Source organism: Sus scrofa, chromosome 8, assembly GCF_000003025.6.
Source record: "Sus scrofa isolate TJ Tabasco breed Duroc chromosome 8, Sscrofa11.1, whole genome shotgun sequence".
In the NCBI taxonomy this organism is placed as follows: domain Eukaryota; kingdom Metazoa; phylum Chordata; class Mammalia; order Artiodactyla; family Suidae; genus Sus; species Sus scrofa.
This window is the reverse complement of record NC_010450.4, coordinates 81,030,895-81,051,425: the sequence shown is the minus strand read 5'-3', so window position 1 is coordinate 81,051,425 and position 20,531 is coordinate 81,030,895. Positions and strand designations below refer to the sequence as shown.

General features: G+C 41.3%; 1 pseudogene; it reads right to left on the bottom strand.

The window, feature by feature from the left end:
• LOC100627813 lies at positions 4,454-5,544 on the bottom strand (annotated as a pseudogene).

Sequence of the window (20,531 nt, the reverse complement as noted above, 5' to 3'; positions counted from 1 at the left end):
AAACCCCATGCCACAGCAGCAACCCCAGCCACTGCAATAACAACACAAGATCCTTAACTCACTGCACCACAAGGAAACTCCCTCTTCTTAATCTGTACATATCTCCTTTCTTTTTCCTGTCTTATTGCGTTAGCTGGGATTTCCAGTACAAGGTTGAATAAGAGTAGTGAGAGGGAACATCTTTGCATTGTTCCTGATCTTAGCAGTAAAGCTTCTTGATTCTCACCATTAAGTATGATGTTAGCTTAGTTGTTGTTTTTGTTGTCATTGTGTGTATTCTTTTTTTTGTGTGTGTGTATTCTTTATTAAGTTGAAGATGTTCCCCTTTATTCCTAGGTTGCTGAGAGTTTTTTTAATGAATGAATGTTGGATTTTGTCAAATGCTTTTTCTCCATTTATTGATATGATCATGTGATTTTTTTCTTCTTTAGCCTGTCAATGTGATGGATTAAATTAATTGATCTCCAAAGGTTTACCAGCTTTGCATACCTGTAATAAATTCCATGGGGTCATGGTATATAATTTTTTATACAATGTTGAGCTTGATTTGCTACAAGTCTATTGGGGATTTTTGTATCTATGTTCATGAGAGATATAGTCTGTTATTTTTTGTTATGTCTTTGTCTGGTTTAGATAGTAGGGTAATTCTGGCCTCATTGAATGAGTTAAAAAGTATTCCCTCTGCTTTTATCTTCTGGAAGATACTGTAAATACTTGGTATAATTTCCTCCTTAATTTTTTCACTTAAATGTTTAATAGATTCATTGGTTTGGTCCTCAGCCCTGGCACCATGGGTTAAGAATCTGGTGTTGCTGAGCTGTGGCATAGGTCACAGCTGCAGCTCAGACTTGATCCGCAAGAACTTCCATATACTATAGGTGTGGCCAAAAAAGAAAAAAATATATGTTAGGTCTAGAGATAGATAATTGGGAGTCTTTGGCATAGAAATGCTAATTGAAGCAATGGATGATTTTTTTTTCCCCTCAAATTAATATATAATGCTGTCAAAGGACTTTTAGTAACATGTGGGCATTCTCCATTGTACTAAATAAGACAATAAGTAATAAATACGGACCTTGGGCAAATTTGTTAATCTGTCTGTGCTTCACTTTCCTCTTTTGTAAAATGAGGATAATAGAAGGAGCTACTTCGTAGCATTGTTTTAATTTTTATTTTTTGCTTTTTAGGGCCACATCCGTGGCACATGGAGGTTTCCAGGCTAGGAGTCCAATCACATCTATAGCTGCCGGCCTATGCCACAGCCACAGCAATGCAGGATGGGAGCCGCATCTTCGACCTACACCACAACTCACAAAAACATGAGATCCTTAACCCACTGAGGCCAGGGATCAAACCCGAAACCTCATGGTTCCTTGTCAGATTTGTTTCCGCTGCGCCATGATGGGAACTCCTTGTTTGGACAATTTTGTGAGCTACACATAGACTCTTGGAACCATACCTGATAAAATAAGAGCTCAGTAACTGTTGATTTTTTTTCTTAAATAACAGAAATTTATTTTCTCACAGTTCTGGAGGCTAGAAATCAAGATTCAGCTGATGTGATTTCTGGTGAGGGGTCTCTTCTTGGCTTGGAGACCACTACCTTCCTGTTCTGTTTTCACATGGCCTTTTCTCAGTTCTTGTGCCTAGAAAGAGAGCTTTTTGAGGTTTCTCTCTCTCTCTTCTTTCCAATTTTTTAATAGTGGTACAATACATGTAAAATTTACCATCCTAACCACTTTTTTTCTTTTTTCTTTCTTGTTAAAAATTCAATGAATTTTATTACATTTATAGTTGTACAAAGACCATCACATCCCAATGTTATAGCATTTCCATCCCAAACCCCCAGCCCATCCCCTCGCCCCCAACCTGTCTCCTTTAGAAACCACAAGTTTTTCAAAGTCTGTAAGTCAGTATCTGTTCTGCAAAGAAGTTGTGTCCTTTTTTTTATACCATCTTAACCACTTTTATGTGTACAGTTCAGTGGCTTTAAGTATTTTTATAATGTTGGGCAACCATCACCTCCAACCTTCCCCATAATTCTTGTCATCTTATAGAACTGAAACTCTATACCCATTAAGTAGTAACTCCCAGTTTCACCCTCCACTAGCTGCTGGCCACCACCATTCAATTCTCTGCCGCTCTGAGTTTGTCTGCTCTAAGTACCTCATATAAATGGAATCATACAGTATTTGGGTTTTTTGTGTATGATTATCTCATTTCATTTAGCATAATTTCGCCCAGGTTCATCCATGTTGTAGCCTATGTCAGAATTTTCTTCCTTTTTAAGGCTAAATAAAATTCTATTGTATATTTACATCACATTTTTCTTATCTGCTCATCTATTACTGGTCACTTGGGTTTCTTCCACATTTCAGCTGTTGTGCATAATGCTGCTGTGAACATAGATGTACGGAATATCTCTTTGAGACCCTGTTTGCAATTCTTTGGGGTGCATGCACAGAAGTATAATTGCTGGCCCATGTGGTAATTTTTTAAATTTTTTGAGGAACCACCGTACTGTTTTCCATAGCAGCTGTACCATTTCACTTTCCCACCAGTGCTACACAAAGGTTCCCATTTTCTGCTTTGGCAGTAATAGAAATTTCAGACTGTTCTTTGTAGCAAATAGCAATGTAATAAGGAGAATCATTTGATAGACAATCTTTGGCTTTATCTATGGCATGTAATAAATATACATATGAACCAGAAATTTGTATTGGATATTCAAATGTGTAAATGGTGAAGTTACCTTCAAGTGTAAATGTGCCACTCTCACCACTTTTTTTTTTTTTTTTTGCTTTTTATGGCACCATATGGAGGAGAAAACAGTTTCAAATGATGCAACCAACAAGGGTTTAATCTCTAAAATAGACAAACAACTCATACAACTCACCAGCAAAAAAAAGAAAAACCCAATTGAAAAATGGGCAGAAGACCTAAATAGACATTTCTCCAAAGAAGACACACAATGGCTAACAGGCACATGAAAAAATGCTCAACATCACTAACTATTAGAGAAATGCAAATCAAAACTGCTTTGAGGTACCACCTCACACCAGTCAGAATGACCATCACTAGTAAGTCTACAAATAACTAATGCTGGAGAGGATGTGGAGAAAAGGGAACCCTCCTACACTGTTGGTGGGAATATAAATTGGTACAAACACTATGGAAAACAGTATGGAGGTACCCCAGAAAACTAAATTTAGAACTGCCATATGATCCAGCAGTCTCACTCCTAGACATATATCCAGACAAAACATTCATTGAAAAAGGTACATTCACCTCTATGTTCATTGCAGCACTATTCACAATAGCCAAGAGATGGAAACTAAATATAGAACCACTATATGCTCCAGATCCTTCACCCACTGAGCCAGGAGGGAACTCTAAAGAAAGCCTCTTTTTGCCTTCCACTTAGTCTGAGAAAGAACGAAAGACCAAGTCTTAAGAGAAAATCTGCTCTCAAAAATCTCAGGTGTAAGCTACAAACAGTCTTTTCTGATAAAAGCTTCAAAGCCTGAAGAGATGAGACATGTAAGTATGCATTCTATTAAATATTTCAGTAAATATGCAAGAATTTCAGCAATTATGAACATTTCATTTGTATACTTGAAAATCAACAGTTTTCATGCTTTGAATATTTTATCCTGGGAAAAGTTTGGAGGATATTTTGTTCTAGAAGATTCAAAAATAAAATTTACACACACATATATATTATGTATCAGGGATTATGGATATATTATTTACATCAGGAATTATCCATATGATTAACATCTGGACTGTCAGAACAATGTCAAAAAATGAGAAACCAAACACGAACATATCTGTGTGGTAAAAAAGAGCACTGAGAAGGAACAGAGGGAGAATGAATTGGCTATGTTTGTGTTTTCTGCTTAATGCTTTTGATAAATTCAGCAGACAAATGTAAAAATAGCAGTGACTTGTTCGTTTCCAAAAAGCCAGAGCCCTCTGTCTCACTGGCTCACCATAGTTACACAACTGCTAAATTCTAAGTATTTGGAGAAAGACTGCAGGTGACTCTTTCAGGTCCCTTTACCAAACCTCTATGTCACTTATGTCATTACTTGTTAAGAGTCTGCATTCCAAAAAGATACAGGTAAATACAAGTTTGCTAGTTTACATTTAACCAAATACATTTAAATATAGAAAAAAACACTTTGGTTCGCACAATCACAAACTTTAGTACTGACATTTTAGAATTACCAAGCATGAGAACTGAAAATCTATGTGCTTGTTTGGAAGAGAGCTACTGAATCTATTCTCTGGAAGAAAAAGGAAGCACCACATTACTGCAACATTTGAAACACGTTGACAAGTTCTTATCTTCTTCAATGAAAGCTGCTTATAGAAACTATTAAATGAGTATCTACCCCTATTAAGCAAGCAAGATATCTGATGTATTAAAGAAGTTGGAAACTGAGCTGCTTCATTTCTTTATGTTGCTCTCAGTTGTTAGAATACTGGTAACTTGCATAAATATTTTTAATGTATCAAGTAGATTCCCAGCTTTATATAATTTTTTTTTTTTTTTTTTTTTGCTGTGCCTGTAGCATGCCAAAGTTCACAGGCCAGGGATCAAACTTGCACCACAAGCAGTTACCCAAGTCACAGCAGTGACAGCACTGGATTCTTAACCTGCCAGGCCACAAGGGAACTCCAATGGTATTATATTTTTTAACTCCATACACCGTTACTATTTCTACAGGCTTGATTACTTTATATGCATTATACAGAAAGGACATGCTGTAAAGAACTAACCCAACATAAATTGCCACTCGGTACAAAGACCCACCCAGCCCACTGCCCCCAGGGTACTCCCATGTTCCACACTTCTCAGAGGTGCATACATGGCAACAGTGGAGAGACGTCCCACAGTGGCTGCTGTGTACCACCCAACTCTGATGAGAAGAGGCTCCCCTAATATTGTTAGAGGAGTCACCATTGCTCCCACCACACAAGCATGTAGTAACCAGGCGAGATGCTTTGGGCCTGGGCTCCAGTTCCACAGTGCCAATTGTACCAGGATTCCAGCTCCAATCATGTCTGCAAAGGTACCAATTATCACTCAAGAACTTGTTATCATGAAGTTCATGAGAAGCAGAGTTCTGCTCATTGCTAGGGCAGACAAAGCTGTTAAACCGGTACTTCCTGCTAAGGACACGTGGGTAGAATGAACTCTATCCTTCACATGCTGAGGCCAAATTACAGCCTTTTCCATAGCTCCAATCCCAATAGACATTCCAAAGCTATTGTAGTGCAATGCTCCAAGACTAGCAGCAGCCCCTCAAGCAGTAATTGATCCTATCTGATCAATTTTAAATATTTCTTCCATCGATGATTCCAAGGCAGCTTCCTTTGAGTTTTTGGCCAGTATTTCTTTGCCAGATCCCTTGCCTTGGTGGCATATTCTCTGCTGGGTGTTAAGAGCCATTGATTCTTTGTGATGGAATTTTCCACAGCTTGGGAGGCCTTAGTGAAAGTTAGATGGAGAACCCCAGAAGCTGGGTCCTCAGACATACAAGATTTTGAGCATGGTGGTGCATCAGGTTTACCAAGCAGATCCGAAAAGCTCAGTCTCTAGTCACCTCAGCTGCACTGTTCCCTTTCTCAATTAATGTTTCATACTGTTATGTTAAAATTTAATGTTTATCTCACAGCTTTAATGAACCTTTAATATGTGCATGATATTGTAACATCATGTATTAGTCATTTGGAAAATAGTCGGCTGAGCTATATAGATCTTATGTTGACAAACTTCATTACTCACTATCCAAAAATCACATTTGCTAATATTGCCACCAACCTCATCAGAATTCTTCATATTTGGGGAAGCTGTCAAACAGTGGTGTGTACATATTTTCCAAAATTCCAATTTTTGCTTGAAAGGTTGCATTTTATCATTGGCAACAAATACTGCCAGTTATTTTCCTAGAAATTTCAGGCTTCCTTGGCTTGTTTTCAAAAAATGTCTGCCAAACTTTCAAGTCTAAATAACCATAGTTTATCTTCTGTTGTTCTTTTAAGGAAAGATGGGGTTTTGTTTTAGAAAGTGGCCATTTCAGCCTGCAATTCAAATAATCACACGCGCTTTTCTTCAAGACAACCATTGTGCTTATGTGCACAGCAGAAGTGCTCATGGATACTTCCTGTTTTGTCACACATAATATTAAAAAGATGTGTACTCAAAGGGTGAAATTTAATATAAGAATTAGTAATTTTTATTGCTTCATTAAAGACTGCTTAAGTGAAACTGGCTTTTTTTTTTTTTTTCCTGCAAGCGTGTGGTGGTGGAGAATATAGTAACTACGAGAGCAGTTGGTACCACTACCTTGATTCATGCTAAGGCACCTGCAATTTAACCCATCATTGTTTTTGTACCATCAATGCAAATGTGAACACACTGAAAAAGTCAAATAGTGCCTTAGCAAATGTTTTTGACTTCTTGGACACTCTGAGATATTTTTCAGGGAGAACACTTTGAGAACTGATGATCTAGAATATGAGGTCTATGAAAGCACTGAGTTTGTTTTGTTCACTGTTAAATTTTCAACACTGTTGTATCTAGAACAGTGCCTGACACAGAGTAGATGATTAGCAATTGTTTCCTAAATGTATTAATAGAGTAAGGACAAATGAAAGGCTAATCCTTTGTGGAAAATGGAATAATTTTAAAAATACATAAGTATATAAATATACTCTCTCTATATATATATATATGTATTTGCTATATATATATATTTGCTATATATATATATATATTTGCTATATATATATTTTCTATATATATATATATATTTGCTATGTATAGTTTGATGGTTAACCAACACTTGCCACAACTGGTATGAAAATCTAGTTTCATTATTGCCATTTCCTCTGCTTAAGATTATACTCAGTTCTAAATTGTGAACAAAAAAGAATGAAGGACATTTATGAAGATATGTAAAGTGGGGCCAAACCACAGAACAAATGCTTTTTTTTTTTTTCCATGGAAGCACAGAGCTGAAATGCCATGAGAGATCACCTAGCCCAATGCCTTCATTTTTACAAATGAGGAAACTAAACTGCCTGTGATGTTAAATGACTGGTCCAAAATCCTAGGAATGGACTTAAAATATAGTCACTTTCACATTTTCTCTCGAACGTAGCAATGATAAAATGAGAATGAGAAGCAAGAGAATAATGTCAGTGTATTTTTAGCATAGACTGGCCAGGTAAGCTCAGAGGCAGAAACTTCCATGGATGGAAGAGGAACGTGAGGTTAAAGGATGGAATACCTAAATGTACCTTCTGGTCCAGCACCATGCTCCTCAGGCGAACAGTTCAGGCTAGAGAGATGCAAAGACTACAGAGTCAGGCTAGTCCCACGGAACTGTGGAGAGTCAAGGGAGGCGGACCCTGGGCTGTACTGTATCCTAACACAGACACGGCTGGAGACTGAAAAAGCCTCCACGGAGAAGAACATTTTGGCATTTCTCAGTAAGGAGCTACTGGCATTTTGTACGGCATTGTCCTGCAACTTGCAGGATACTTACCATCCTTACCCTTGCCAAATAAATACCAGTAAATCCCTAAGGTTCTGTGACCACTAAAAATGTCCTAGCTGGTTCCAAACGCCCACTGGGGGCTCATATCAGCCCCACTACCATGCCCCCTCACCCACTGAATCAACAGCAGTCATAGCTCCAGGCTGAGGGTGAACTTAGCCAAGAACAAAGAGGACAACTGTGTCACCAAATGGAATTTTAAATTCAAAGCTGAGGGGTTTCTGTTGTGGCGCAAGCAGATGGGCAGTTGTCTCTGGAGCACTGGGGTGCAGGTTCAATCAATGCCCAGCCAGGCAGGGACAGTGGATTAAGGATTTGATCCCTGGCCCAGGAACTCCATATGGACAGTAGGCTTTTTTATTACAGGGCACATTTCCTGAAAGAGGAAACATGTCTTTTGAGTTCTAAACAAATAAGTGCTTGGAGGATTCAGGACCTTTACATCATAAACTAAAGAGTTAGGAGGTATGACGTTGTCTACCGAAAGGAAAACAATCTGAGGGCACACGACTGGAGTTTAGAGGCAAGCAGGTGCCTAAGAAGGGATCACACCCTCTGTCCACCATCGTCAGACAGGTGAAAGGACAAGAAGGTCCTTGGGGGAAGACAGGAAGGCTGGGGGGCAGAGAGGACCCTCACCTTGCTTGCAGCAGGCTTCTCTGGGTAACAGAGAGCTTCCTCCCCATCCTCCAAGACACTGAGCTTCTGGCATTTTCCTGAGCCCCCCAAAGCACCCAGAAGGGCTGCGATGGTAGAATGGAGGGGCCTCGTGGTCAGGGTGAAGCTGGCAGAGATGGATGCAGGCATGGGGCAGTGGGGGAAAGGAGCTGACAACCAGACCAGGGAACTGCCCAGCTCCGCAGATCCTGGGCCAGGTGCCTCTGAGGTCAGTACCACATGTGACTCCCCAGAAAAGGGAAGGAAGAAGGGAGGGGGCAAAACCGTGGATTGACTGAGTTTAAATCTGTAAACTGCTGTGGTGCAGCAAGTTAAGGATAGGGCATTGCCACACTTGTGGCGTAGGCTGCAGCTATGGCTTGGATTCAGTCCCTAGCCCAGGAACTTCCATATGTACAGGTGCAGCCCAAAAAAAAAAAAAAAAATTGTTTTTTTAAATCTGTAAATTGCAAAGTTTACATAGAAGGTGAAGTTTTAGACTCTGAAGTGGAAAGGGGGCTCAGCAACTAAGTGCAGCAATAAGGACCTAAAGAGCCCAAGAGGAGTTCTCTTGTGGTGCATTGATAAGGATATGGTGTTGTCAGTGAAGTGGCCTGGGTTCCATCCCTGGCCTGGGAACTTCCACATGTGGAAGGTGTGGCCAAAAGGGGAAAAAAAAAAAAGCCCAAGAAATTCGTCTTTAATATGTCAATATTTCCCCCTCTTTAGTGAAGCCTTTTAAAATTTGCAGGAAGTACCTAGGTGCCAAATATCAGTCAGCTATTTAGCTTGCTTGAGGTTGAATATTTGTGTGGCTTTGATGACTGCCTATTGACAAACAAGTGCTCCTTTTACTTCTCTGGTGGTCAACACCACTGAAAAAGCGCCTAACTATATAGAGGCTGCAGATCTGTTAGTTTTGCCAGATGAATGGATGAGATACTTGAGCTGGAATCTTTTTTTTTTTTTTTTTGCCATTTCTTGGGCCGCTCCCGCGGCATATGGAGATTCCCAGGCTAGGGGTCTAATTGGAGCTGTAGCTGCCAGCCTACACCAGAGCCACAGCAACGCAGGATCTGAGCCCTGTCTGCTCACGGCAACGCCGGATCGTTAACCCACTGAGCAAGGGTAGGGATAGAACCCGCAACCTCATGGTTCCTAGTCGGATTCGTTAACCACTGTGCCACGACGGGAACTCCAGGAATCTATTTTTTTTTAATCAATGAACTATTTACTCTATTTTGTGCAAAGTATAATTTTAAAATTAAAGTGTCTCTAAGGAAACGAGCACTTAGACCTTAGTACAGTTGTCTTGAAACAGCCTCCAAAGCATCATGATTCCTAAATTGAGAACCATAGTGTAAATTCAGAGAGAGAAATTTCACCTTAGATTTTACTAAATATCTAGGAGCAAATGATTTTCTCTTTGTTCACACTCTTTTAGAGGTTCTCTTTGCTTGTTTGTTAGTTTTATTTTTTGGTGCCACTCAGGGCATACAGAAGTTCCTGGGCCAAGGATAGAACCTGAGCCACATCAGTGACAACACAAAATCCTTAACTGCGAGGCCATGGAGGTTTTTTATTGATGTCATTAATACTCAGATTTTTTTTTTTTTCTTGCACCCATGGCACATGGAAATTCTTGGACCAGGAAATGAACACACAGCAGCAACCAGAGCCTGTGCAGTGACACTGGATCCTTAACCCACTGTACCACAAGGGAACTCCAACACTCTGGGTTTTTTATTTGCTAGACATACACTGTGTACAGACTCAGCCCACCTATGAAGATGACCAAAATGGGCACTCCTAGTCTATTGCATACACTTGCTCCAAGTAAGCATAGAGTTGATTTCCTTGTTTTGACACTGGTAAGAAGCTCCTGTTTTACATTAGAAATTTCTCAGAGTTCCTGTTGTGGATTGTCCACTGAGCCACAACTGGATGGCTGTTACCATGAGGATTCAGGTTCAATCCCTGGCCTCGCTCTGTGGGTTAGGTATCCAGCATTTCCAAGAGCTGTGGCATAGGTTGAAGACTCAGCTCAGACCCTACATTGCTGAGGCTGTGGTGTAGGCTGCTGATTGCAGCTCCAATTCAACCCCTGGCCTAGGAACTTCAATATGCCACATATGCCGCCCTTAAAAAATAAAAAAGAAAGAAAGAAAAAAGAAAAGAAATTTCTACCTCTCTCCAGAAAGCAGGAGAATTCTGATTTGTTCGCAAAGAATGCCAAAGTAGTCTGAAAAAAAAGAAAGACTTAAGCTCTCATAAGCACATAATCAGATCTTCCCGCCCTTCGTGGGGACTGTTGTTTGGTAAATTCTGTTTTATGTTCCAAAAGAACAAAGCGGTGGTGTTCTCATACCCTGTGAGTTTTGCAACAAAGTCCTATAAAATGTCATGTTTTCATTATTAAACATGTGGGTTTTTAAGGGCAGTCTCCTTGCCTTATGTTGAAATCAAGTGATAAAACAAAGGAATGTGCTGAAGTCAGCCTATTCTATTACACACCTGACACCTTTTTGTGGTTGACTTTATTACTTGATTCATGAAAAAAATCTGCAAGCGTGGCTTCCAGGTCATTTCTGATAGCCTTGTGGTTTCTTCTAGTGCTTGGGAGCTTTGTATTCTGCTTTGCATTTGTTTTACTTTTCAGTGAAAATGAGTTGGTAGCTTGAATGGTATCTATGCTGCAGTTATGTAAAGAAGAAAGGGAGATGACTTCTGAGACTTCTTAATCATAGTAAGGTGTTCCCAGGTGAAGATGGCTGAATAGAACAGAAAGGCAGTGTGAATGTAGAATTTCTTTTTTTCCCTTTGATCACTTCATTCCCTTAGTAAAAAGAAACACATGAAACAAAATCTCAGAATTAACTTTCAAGCTCAACGTTTAAAACCAAAATGTGAATTAGAAACTGGATATCAGTCACAGAGCATGCCAAGCAACTTATTTCTTGCACTTGTAACTACTTTTTTTCCAAACAGGTTAAAAACTGATAAGAAGCTTGGGAAACTCTTATCAGTCACTGAAAAAAACAGCTTAACCTGGCAAGACTTTAAAAGGCCTAATTCCTTAAGGCATTAGGGGATTTATTTATTTATTTATTTCTATTTGCTAAGTATGCAGTGTAAGAATAATTTTTTGTTGCAATAAATTCAGATTTAATATCTTATGTGATATACTCTCTGGGTGCATTTGCTGCCTATAAAAGAGCTGGTTGCTTAAAGTAATACTATAAAACGTTGCAAGAAGTGCTGATTAGAATTTGCACATTTGCTCTGAGTTTATGAATTCCAAGCAGGTTTGCTAACGGGAAGCAGAGGCTTTTCCAAGGTTGTAGAGCCTTTAGATCACGGCCAGTTGCATCTGCTTCCTATGGCCGAGTGCCATTGATATTTTGGTGCATATCCTTCCTGCCTTCTTCCCTCTTCATATACATTTTTAATTTCCAAAGTTAATCTCATAGTGTACTTGCTAGTTCATAATCTTTTTGCGTTAACAGTGTTATTAATTTTAAAAATATGTTAGTCATGTCAGATAGCCCATCATTTGCTACAATGTAGCTCATTAAGCTACAGTTGACCCTTGAATAACACAGGTTTGAACTGTGTGGGTCCACTTGTATGCGGAATTTTTTCAAATAGTAAATACCACAGCACTACCTGATCCGCTGTTGGTTGAATCCGTGGATATGGGGGAGCCACAAGTAGGGAGGGTCGACCATAATTTATATTTGGATTTTCTACTGCAAGAAGGGTCAGTGACCCTAACCCCTTCATTGTTCAAGGGTAATTGTACTTTCGTATTGTTATACCCTTAGGCCATTTCTAATTTTTACTTTTTGTAAATACCGTTGTGACTGTTAACCTTGAACTTAAATCTTTGGGCATAGCCTAATTATTTCCTATAGATAAATTCCTAGAAGTAACATTATTGGGTCAAAAGGCAAGTTTTTTTAAAATAATCGCATGTAATACAATCCTAAGATAACCACTGCCAACAATTTGATGCATATTTTTAGTCTTTAAAAAATTAATATGTATGGTGCATGTGGATGTAAAAGCTGCATAGATATATCTTGTAAAGGTTATTTTGTTATGTGTAGGAGGTTAAGGCTGCACCTGCCGCTTGTGGAGGTTCCCAGGCTAGGGGCTGAATCGGAGCTACAGCTGCAGCCTACACCACAGCCACGCTAGATCCTTAACCCACTGAGCAAGGTCAGGGATCAAACCTGCAACCTCATGGCTCCCAGTCAGATTCGTTTCCATTGCACCATGACGGGAACTCCTGATTTTCATCTTAGAAGGATCACTCTGGCTGCCTCCTTGAATACACGTTATCAGGGAGGAAGGGCAGAAGCAGGCTCAGGGGCTGAGTCTGCTGCAGTATTCCAGAAGAGAGGTGCCAGTGGCTTCCAGCAGGGGGCAGCACTGGAGGGAGTGAATGGAGGTCAGACTGTCTAGCTTTGCAACCTTTTGAAGGCAAACGATGTGGAGTAGGAGAGAAAAAATGCCGTGCAGATTAACTCCAACTTTGGAGGACTCAGCAATTGGAAGCATGGCATTGACCTCAAGTTACAGGGGAATGGCTGTAGGTAGAGCAGGCTTGGGAGAGGGAAGAACTTTGGAATTTTGTTTGGAGAGGGTGAGTTCGAGATATCTGGTAGGTATCCAAGTGGAGAGGTCCAGTAGGCTGTTGAATATATGATTCTGGAATTCTGGAACCAGTAAGCACTGGAAATATAAATTTGGGCATCATTGCATAGGGATGATATTTAAAAGCCAGGAGACTGGGTGAGATTACCAAAGGATATTAGTACAAACGGAAGAGGAACTAAAAACTGGAGAGGAAGAGCCTGAAAGAACATGAAAGCACTTACCCTGAACCAGGCACTGTTCTATGTGCTTTGCATAGATTCTAGGCTGACTCGACTCATTTACTCTCTAAAAATACTCAATGAAAGGGTACAATTGTTATCCCCATTTTACAGAGGAGGAATCTGAGACACAGAATAAGTCAGTACATCAATAGCTATTTCATATTACAAGTTGATGAGATACTTTTTAACTCCTTTTTTTTTTTGTCTTTTGTCTTTTGTTGTTGTTGTTGCTATTTCTTGGGCCGCTTCCGCGGCATATGGAGGTTCCCAGGCTAGGGGTTGAATCGGAGCTGTAGCCACCCGCCTACACCAGAGCCACAGCAACGCGGGATCTGAGCTGCATCTGCAACCTACACCACAGCTCATGGCAACGCCGGATCGTTAACCCACTGAGCAAGGGCAGGGACCGAACCCGCAACCTCATGGTTCCTAGTCGGATTCGTTAACCACTGCGCCACGACGGGAACTCCTTTAACTCCTTTTTTTAAATAATGCAGATTTATTTTGAAATAAATCATGTGAACTTTTTCTGCACAGGCTTTATCCATCATGTCTCAAAAAAAAAAATCTTCGTAGTTATACTTTAAAGAAGCAGCATGACTCATCTGTTCAAAGGTGCTTTTCTGTCCAGCTGACAACACATTCTAGGATAGAAAATTGAGAGACAAAACAAAACAAAATACCCCAAAAAAACAACTTGTGTTCAAAAAGAGGAGCCATGTTTAGTGTTCAATATTTCTTAAGGACGTTGTTCTTCTTTGCTGTCGTCTCTTCCTCAAGAATCATGCATTCTCTAATTATATTTGAAGATGAGAGAGGCAGGTTAATAAAGGGAAATAAAGGGAAATTGTCATCACTTCTACACTTCACCCATTCAGAATAGCTCAACAGGACAGTTTTTTTTGTTTGTTTTTTTTGTTTTTTTTGTCTATTTAGGGCCACACCCATGGCATATGGAGGTTCCCAGGCTAGGGGTCTAATCCGAGCTGTAGCCACCAGCCTACGTCACAGCCACAGCAACGCAGGATCCCAGCCACGTTTGCAACCTACACCACAGCTCACAGCAATGCCAGATCCTTAACCCACTGAGTGAGGCCAGGGATCAAACCTACAACCTTATGGTTCCTGGTCAGATTTGTTTCCCCTGCGCCACGACGGGAACTCCTCAACGGTACAGTTTCTAAAGCTATAGTTACCCTTAACAGAAATGTGCAAAAGACAGGGAGAGATAAAAAGAACTAGGGTGAGTTAATCATTACAGAGTTTCCAGGAAAAATCTTTGAAATTGTCCCTTTGGTAGCTGGGAGGTTTTTACATCTTGGGACAAGGATGCAGATGAATGAACTTGCAGGATGCTTTGTTATTTTCTCTTTGTCTTTGGGAAAAGGGTTATTGTGAAAGGGGAGGTGGGTAGGAGAGCTTGCAAAAGGGCTTCTCAGATAGATCAGTTTTAGGAACAAGGACAAATGGAATCTGGGGACCTGGAAATAAAATTTTCCCTGCCAACAGTGCTTCTTGGAAAATTTTCAGATACTTTTGAGGGTTCCTATAACTCAGGTTGAAGACCATTGTATTTTTTATTTTCTTTTTTTCTTCTTAGGACTACATCTGCAGCATATGGAAGTTCATAGGCTAGGGGTCAAATAGGAGCTATGGCTGCCAGCCTACACCACAGCCACAGCAACACCAGATCTGAGCGGCATCTGCCACCTACACCACAGCTCACAGCAAAGCTGGGTCCTTAACCCACTCAGCAAGGCCAGGGATTGAACCTGCTTCCTCATGGACACTATGTCAGGTTCTGAACCCACTGAACCACAGTGGGAACTCCACGACCACTGTCTTAAATAATTCCAATAAGGAAGAAAAAAAAAAGAGTGATAACTTAAAACACCAGGAGTAGCGGTGGACGCATTTCTCTATTGAGCCCAAAATATGAGATAAGGGATAGATGTGTACATTGACCTAAGCAGCATGCTATTTAAGCATGACCCTTAACAATATCAGAAAAGCAGATCCAGAATGAGCTTAGAGATGTGAAATAATAGTAGAAAAACGAAAAGGGTCCTTTTAAGGTCATGTTCATTGCAAGAACAAAAACACAGACTCTGGGGAAAGATGATGTAATGTTAAAAAGATAACAGAGAAAGCAGAACTAACCAATCTCCTTTTCTCCATTCTTCTCTCAATAATTGCCTTCAGATGGAAAGCAGAAAATAGTTATTGTTGGACAGAGCCTAAATGCAAGAAGGGTGAGAAATTGGAGATGTTTTTAAAGTTTAGTTATTTTAATGAGCTTGTTTTTATGCCCAGATAAGTTGTATTCTGAGATATTTAGAGGACTTGTAATTGTGATCATGCAACCACAGCTAAAAATCTTAGAAAATAATTTTGTGAACCGAAAGTCAGCATACATTCATTAAGAATCAGTACTGTGAGGAGTTCCCTGGCGGCTCATTTGGTTGAGGACCTTATATTGTACTGTTGTGGCAGAGGTTTCATCCCTGGCCTGGAAACTTCAACATGCTGTGGGCATGTCTCCCCCAAAAAGATGTAAAAAAAATTTAGAAGGCAAATCATTTGATTGCAGGGAAAAGTCACATGTCTCAGAATGATTAGTAAACATCTAGCTATGGTTAAACACATTAAATTGCTATCTGTGGGCCTAGTTTTTTTTAATGACTCTACTTTGGAAGCAGATGCTGGAGCTTCCCTAGCAGCATTGGGCCCTCTGGTTCTCATGTGGTTAGGCATGTCACTGTGGATGCCCCATGGAGAACAAGAAATGTTAACAAACACTCTACAAGTTCTTCAGCAACTTTTTGAGAAATATGAAATCAGTACTTAATTTTTCATTGAACATGCACTCTTTCTTTTAGCTCATTCCTGCCAAAAAAGCTTTTTGTGTGTGTGAAAAAAAAAAAAAAGTAACCAAACAGTGAAAGATTTAAATTGTTGTAGATTTGTACAATAGCAGACAAACAACCGTAGTGGTGGAGTTCCCTGCTCCATGGCAGCTCTGCTAAGCCTCCATTTTCTTACACACTTTACACTCAACCTATAATTTTCTATGCTTCCTGTTGACTGGTGACTTGACAACTTCATTCATCTTGAGGTTGCTTCTGGAAAGGTCAGAAAAAGAGAGCTAGGTTATCCTTGGTCATCTTTCAGATTATCCACGTGTCAAGGTGAGAACTCTGTTCACTGCATACATGTCTCTTAACTACTAGATGAGACCAGGGCAGAAGCTGGAAAAACAGAGTAAAAGTCCAGTGAGAGTCTCATTATCTCTAAAAATCTTTTCTGTGCAATGATTTATAGTAAAACTCTTTTTAAAAATGATGGAGGAGTTCCCGTCGTGGCGCAGTAGTTAACGAATCCGACTAGGAACCATGAGGTTGTGGGTTCGGTCCCTGCCCTTGCTCAGTGGGTTAACGATCCGGCGTTGCTGTGAGCTGTGGTGTAGGTTGCAGACGCGGCTCGGATCCTGCGTTGCTGTGGCTCTGGCGTAGGCCGGTGGCTACAGCTCCGATTCAACCCCTAGCCTGGGAACCTCCATATGCAGCGGGAGCGGCACAAGAAATAGCAACAACAACAACAACAACAACAAAAGACAAAAGACAAAAAAAATAAATAAATAAAAATGATGGAGTTCCCATCGTGGCTCAGTGGTTAATGAACCCGACTAGTATCCATGAGGATGCGGGTTCGATCCCAGTCCTTGCTCAGTGGGTTAAGGATCTGGCATTGCCGTGAGCTGTGGTGTAGGTTGCAGATGAGACTCAGATCCCACATTGCTGTGGTTGTGGATAGGGCAGCAGCTACAACTCTGATTTGACCCCTAGCCTGGGAACTTCCATATGTCAAGAATTTGGGGAGTTCCCGTCGTGGCGCAGTGGTTAACGAATCCGACTAGGAACCATGAGGTTGCGGGTTCGGTCCCTGCCCTTGCTCAGTGGGTTAACAATCCGGCGTTGCCATGAGCTGTGGTGTAGGTTGCAGACGCGGCTCGGATCCCGCGTTGCTGTGGCTCTGGCGTAGGCCGGTGGCTACAGCTCCGATTCAACCCCTAGCCTGGGAACCTCCATATGCCGCGGGAGCAGCCCAAGAAATAGCAACAACAACAACAACAACAACAACAAAAAGACAAAAGACAAAAAAAAAAAAAAAAAAAAAAAAATTTGGCCCTAAAAAGACAAAAAAAAAAAAAAAAAAAGAGAGAGAGAAAGATTCAGGAGTTCCTGCTGTTGCAAAACAGGATTGGTGGTGGTTCTGCAGCACTGGGACACAGTTTCAATCCCCAGCCTAACCCAGCTGCAGTGTAGGTTGCAATTGTGGCTCAGATCTGATCCCTGGCCTGGGAACTCCATACCCCCTTAGCACAGCCAAAAAGGAAAAGAAACATCCAGAGTAAAATTGTAAAAAGTAGGGGATGCCAAGACAATAGGTGTGCAGTTCCAGGCAAAGTGTTAGGGTTTTCCAGAGAAACAGAACTAATAGGAGAATTAATAGAACTAATCTATATCTAATAGCTATGTATAGATAAATAGATATGTAATCTATATCTTAATAAATATATAGAAATATCTAATAAATATATAGGTTATGGAGGCTGAGAAGTCCCACAATCTGCCATCTGCAAGCTGGAGAACCAGCAAAGCTGGTGATGTAATTCAGCCCATGGTCGGAGGCCTGAGAACCAGGGGGAGGACTGCTGGTACAAGTCCCTAAGTCTGAAGGCCCAAGAGCTGGGGACTCAGATGTCTCACATCCGCTGTCTAAGGGCAAGAAAAGATGGACATCCAAGCTCAAGAAGAGAGAGAGGGAATACACCCTCCCCTTGCCTGTTTGTTCTACTTGGGCCCTCAGTAGATTGGACTGGGGATGCCAGCCACACTGGTGAGGGTGGAACTCTTCACTCTGTCTCCTGAATCAAATGCCACTCTCTTCTAGAAACACCATCACAGACACACTGAGAAATAATGCTCTACCAGCTCTCTGGGTATCCTTAGCCCAGTCAGTTGGCACATAAAATTAACCATCGCAGAGGACGTAAGTTCAGGTGACTTGGCGCTAAATGATCAAAGGTGACAACTTCATGACCTGTTTCTCCAGTGTGTGCCATGGGCAGCTAGGTTCCCCTCTCAGAATATAAAAGGCTCTGCACCTATCTTCTGTCCTAGCTCAGCCAGATCACCAATTCCAATGCCCTACAATCCCCCTGAGGTCCACTGCCTTCTAGGACCAACCCAGGTGTCTACTGCCCTTCTTGGATTGCCAGGAAAAAACCCATGATTCTGGCAACTTATACAAAAAGGCATTTCATTTGAAGGAAGTGGGCTAAAGGAAGGCAGAAGAACCAGTCTGGGAACAAGAAGCTGGGTAGCCTGCCAGGCACAGGTCTCTTTCAACACTCTTGGCTGGATAAGGGAACTGTTCCTCCTGTCTGTGCTTCACTAAGTCCTGGGAAAGAAAGTCCTGCTGGCTGAGGGGAGGTTTCTTGCCTGGCCTGGGGCAGAAGCAGGCCTGAAATGAGGGATTAGCAGAAGGAGCCTCCACAGATCTCTTTGGATTCTCTCACTTGAGGCAGGCACATGCATTACAGACCCCATGCTTTGTGGGAAAATGAGCCCCCAGGTGGCATACAGGCTGCTGTGGGAGTGCAGGCCGAGCCTCTAAAAATGCCTGTGTCCGCCGCTGAGAGCAAAAACAGGCAAAAAACACATTAAGGCCCATGAACCCATAAACCTGATGAACTGATCTGAGCTGATTTATTTTCCTTTTTTTTTTTTTTTTTTTTTTTTCCTTTGGCTGCACCTGAGGCAAAAAAAAAGTTCCTGGGCCAGGGACCAAACCTGTGCCATAGCAGCCACCTGGAGCCACAGCAGTAACAATGCTGGATCCTTAACCCGCTAGGTCACCCAGCAACAACTATTTTGGTTTTTTGGGTTTTGTTGTTGTTTTTGTCTTTTTAAGGCTGAACTTGTGGCATATGGAGGTTCCCAGGCTAGGGGTTGAATCGGAGCTGTAGCCACAGCAACGCCGGATCCTTAACCCACTGAAAGAGGCCAGGGATTGAACCTGCAACCTCATGGTTCCTAGTCAGACTTGTTAACTACTGAGCCACGGCAGGAACTCCTTGACCCACATCTTAAGCCAGTTTCTTCTAGCTCCAAATTTGGAAAGATAAGCATCCCAGATTTCTTGGGAGGATATTAATGTAAATGTGAGAGAATTGGAACCCCCACCCAACACCTCCACATGATCATTCCCGTTTCCCCACCCCAGCTTCACTGGGAGCATCTGTATCTCAGCCAGACTCCAGGCTGGCTGGACCACGCAGCACTATGCTTTACTTTATAACCCTCTGTGAGCCAGGTAACTCACCGTAGCTGGAGCATATCAGAGTGTAGGTGCCTCCACATTAGTGACCACTGGCTTAATATTCCTTGCAGGATTCTCCTTGCCTTGCTCACTCTGGGTGCCCAAGCATTAGCTGCTGACTATATCCTTTGGTACATGGTAAGTTCTAGAACTTCCTTGTGGGTCTAAACATTTCCAAGTTATAATGCCTAGGAGTGCTGGGAAAGTGAGCTCTCCCTGGAAGCAATCAGGGAAACCTGGAACAGTTCCGAAACCCAGGCCCAAGGTTCTTGAGCAAAAACCCCCACGCCTGGGGCAGAAGCATATGGGATGGGCCCTGTTCCTTCTTTGTGGGCTGGGTCTCAGGCCATGGTGCTCCAGCCACAAGGCCGTTTTCAGTTTCCTGTTCTACTTCTTTGAAAAACTTCCACTGGGAATACTCTTCTTCCTTCCCCACATCCCATATCACTTCTGTTTCATGGTTACCCATTAACTCCTCAGCCAGAGGTCAGCTCAATCGTCAACTCCTCAGGGAGCTCTCTGTTGAATGCCTGTAGGGCTCTTTCCCAGCACTTAAGTGGTTTTCATTTAATGTTTATCTTTGTGTTTGTGATTATATGAAATATTCTTTCTCTCTGACTGGGGACTACTGCTCCATGAAGGCATGAACTATGCTGGTTTTGGTTCACTATTGCAGTCCTAGCTCACTCCCTGGTCTATAAAGGGAGACCAATGAACATTAGATGCACTGAGTAAGGATTTTTCTAGACCATGTGGGTTTCCTACTGCAATCCTGAAAGATACAGAGTGTATTAGTCAGGGTTCTCTAGAGAAACACAATCAGCCAATGGGAGATAAGATATATCCGTACCTATCTATGTATCTGTCTATTGATATCTGTATTTTTATGTTATAAATTACCATAAAAATTGATATTAACATGTCAGTGTTAACATATCTATATTGATATGTTATCAATTTCAATATATTGATATAGAAATAGACATATATGGAGAGAAAGAGAGATTGAGATTCACTATAGGGGGAGTTCCCGTCG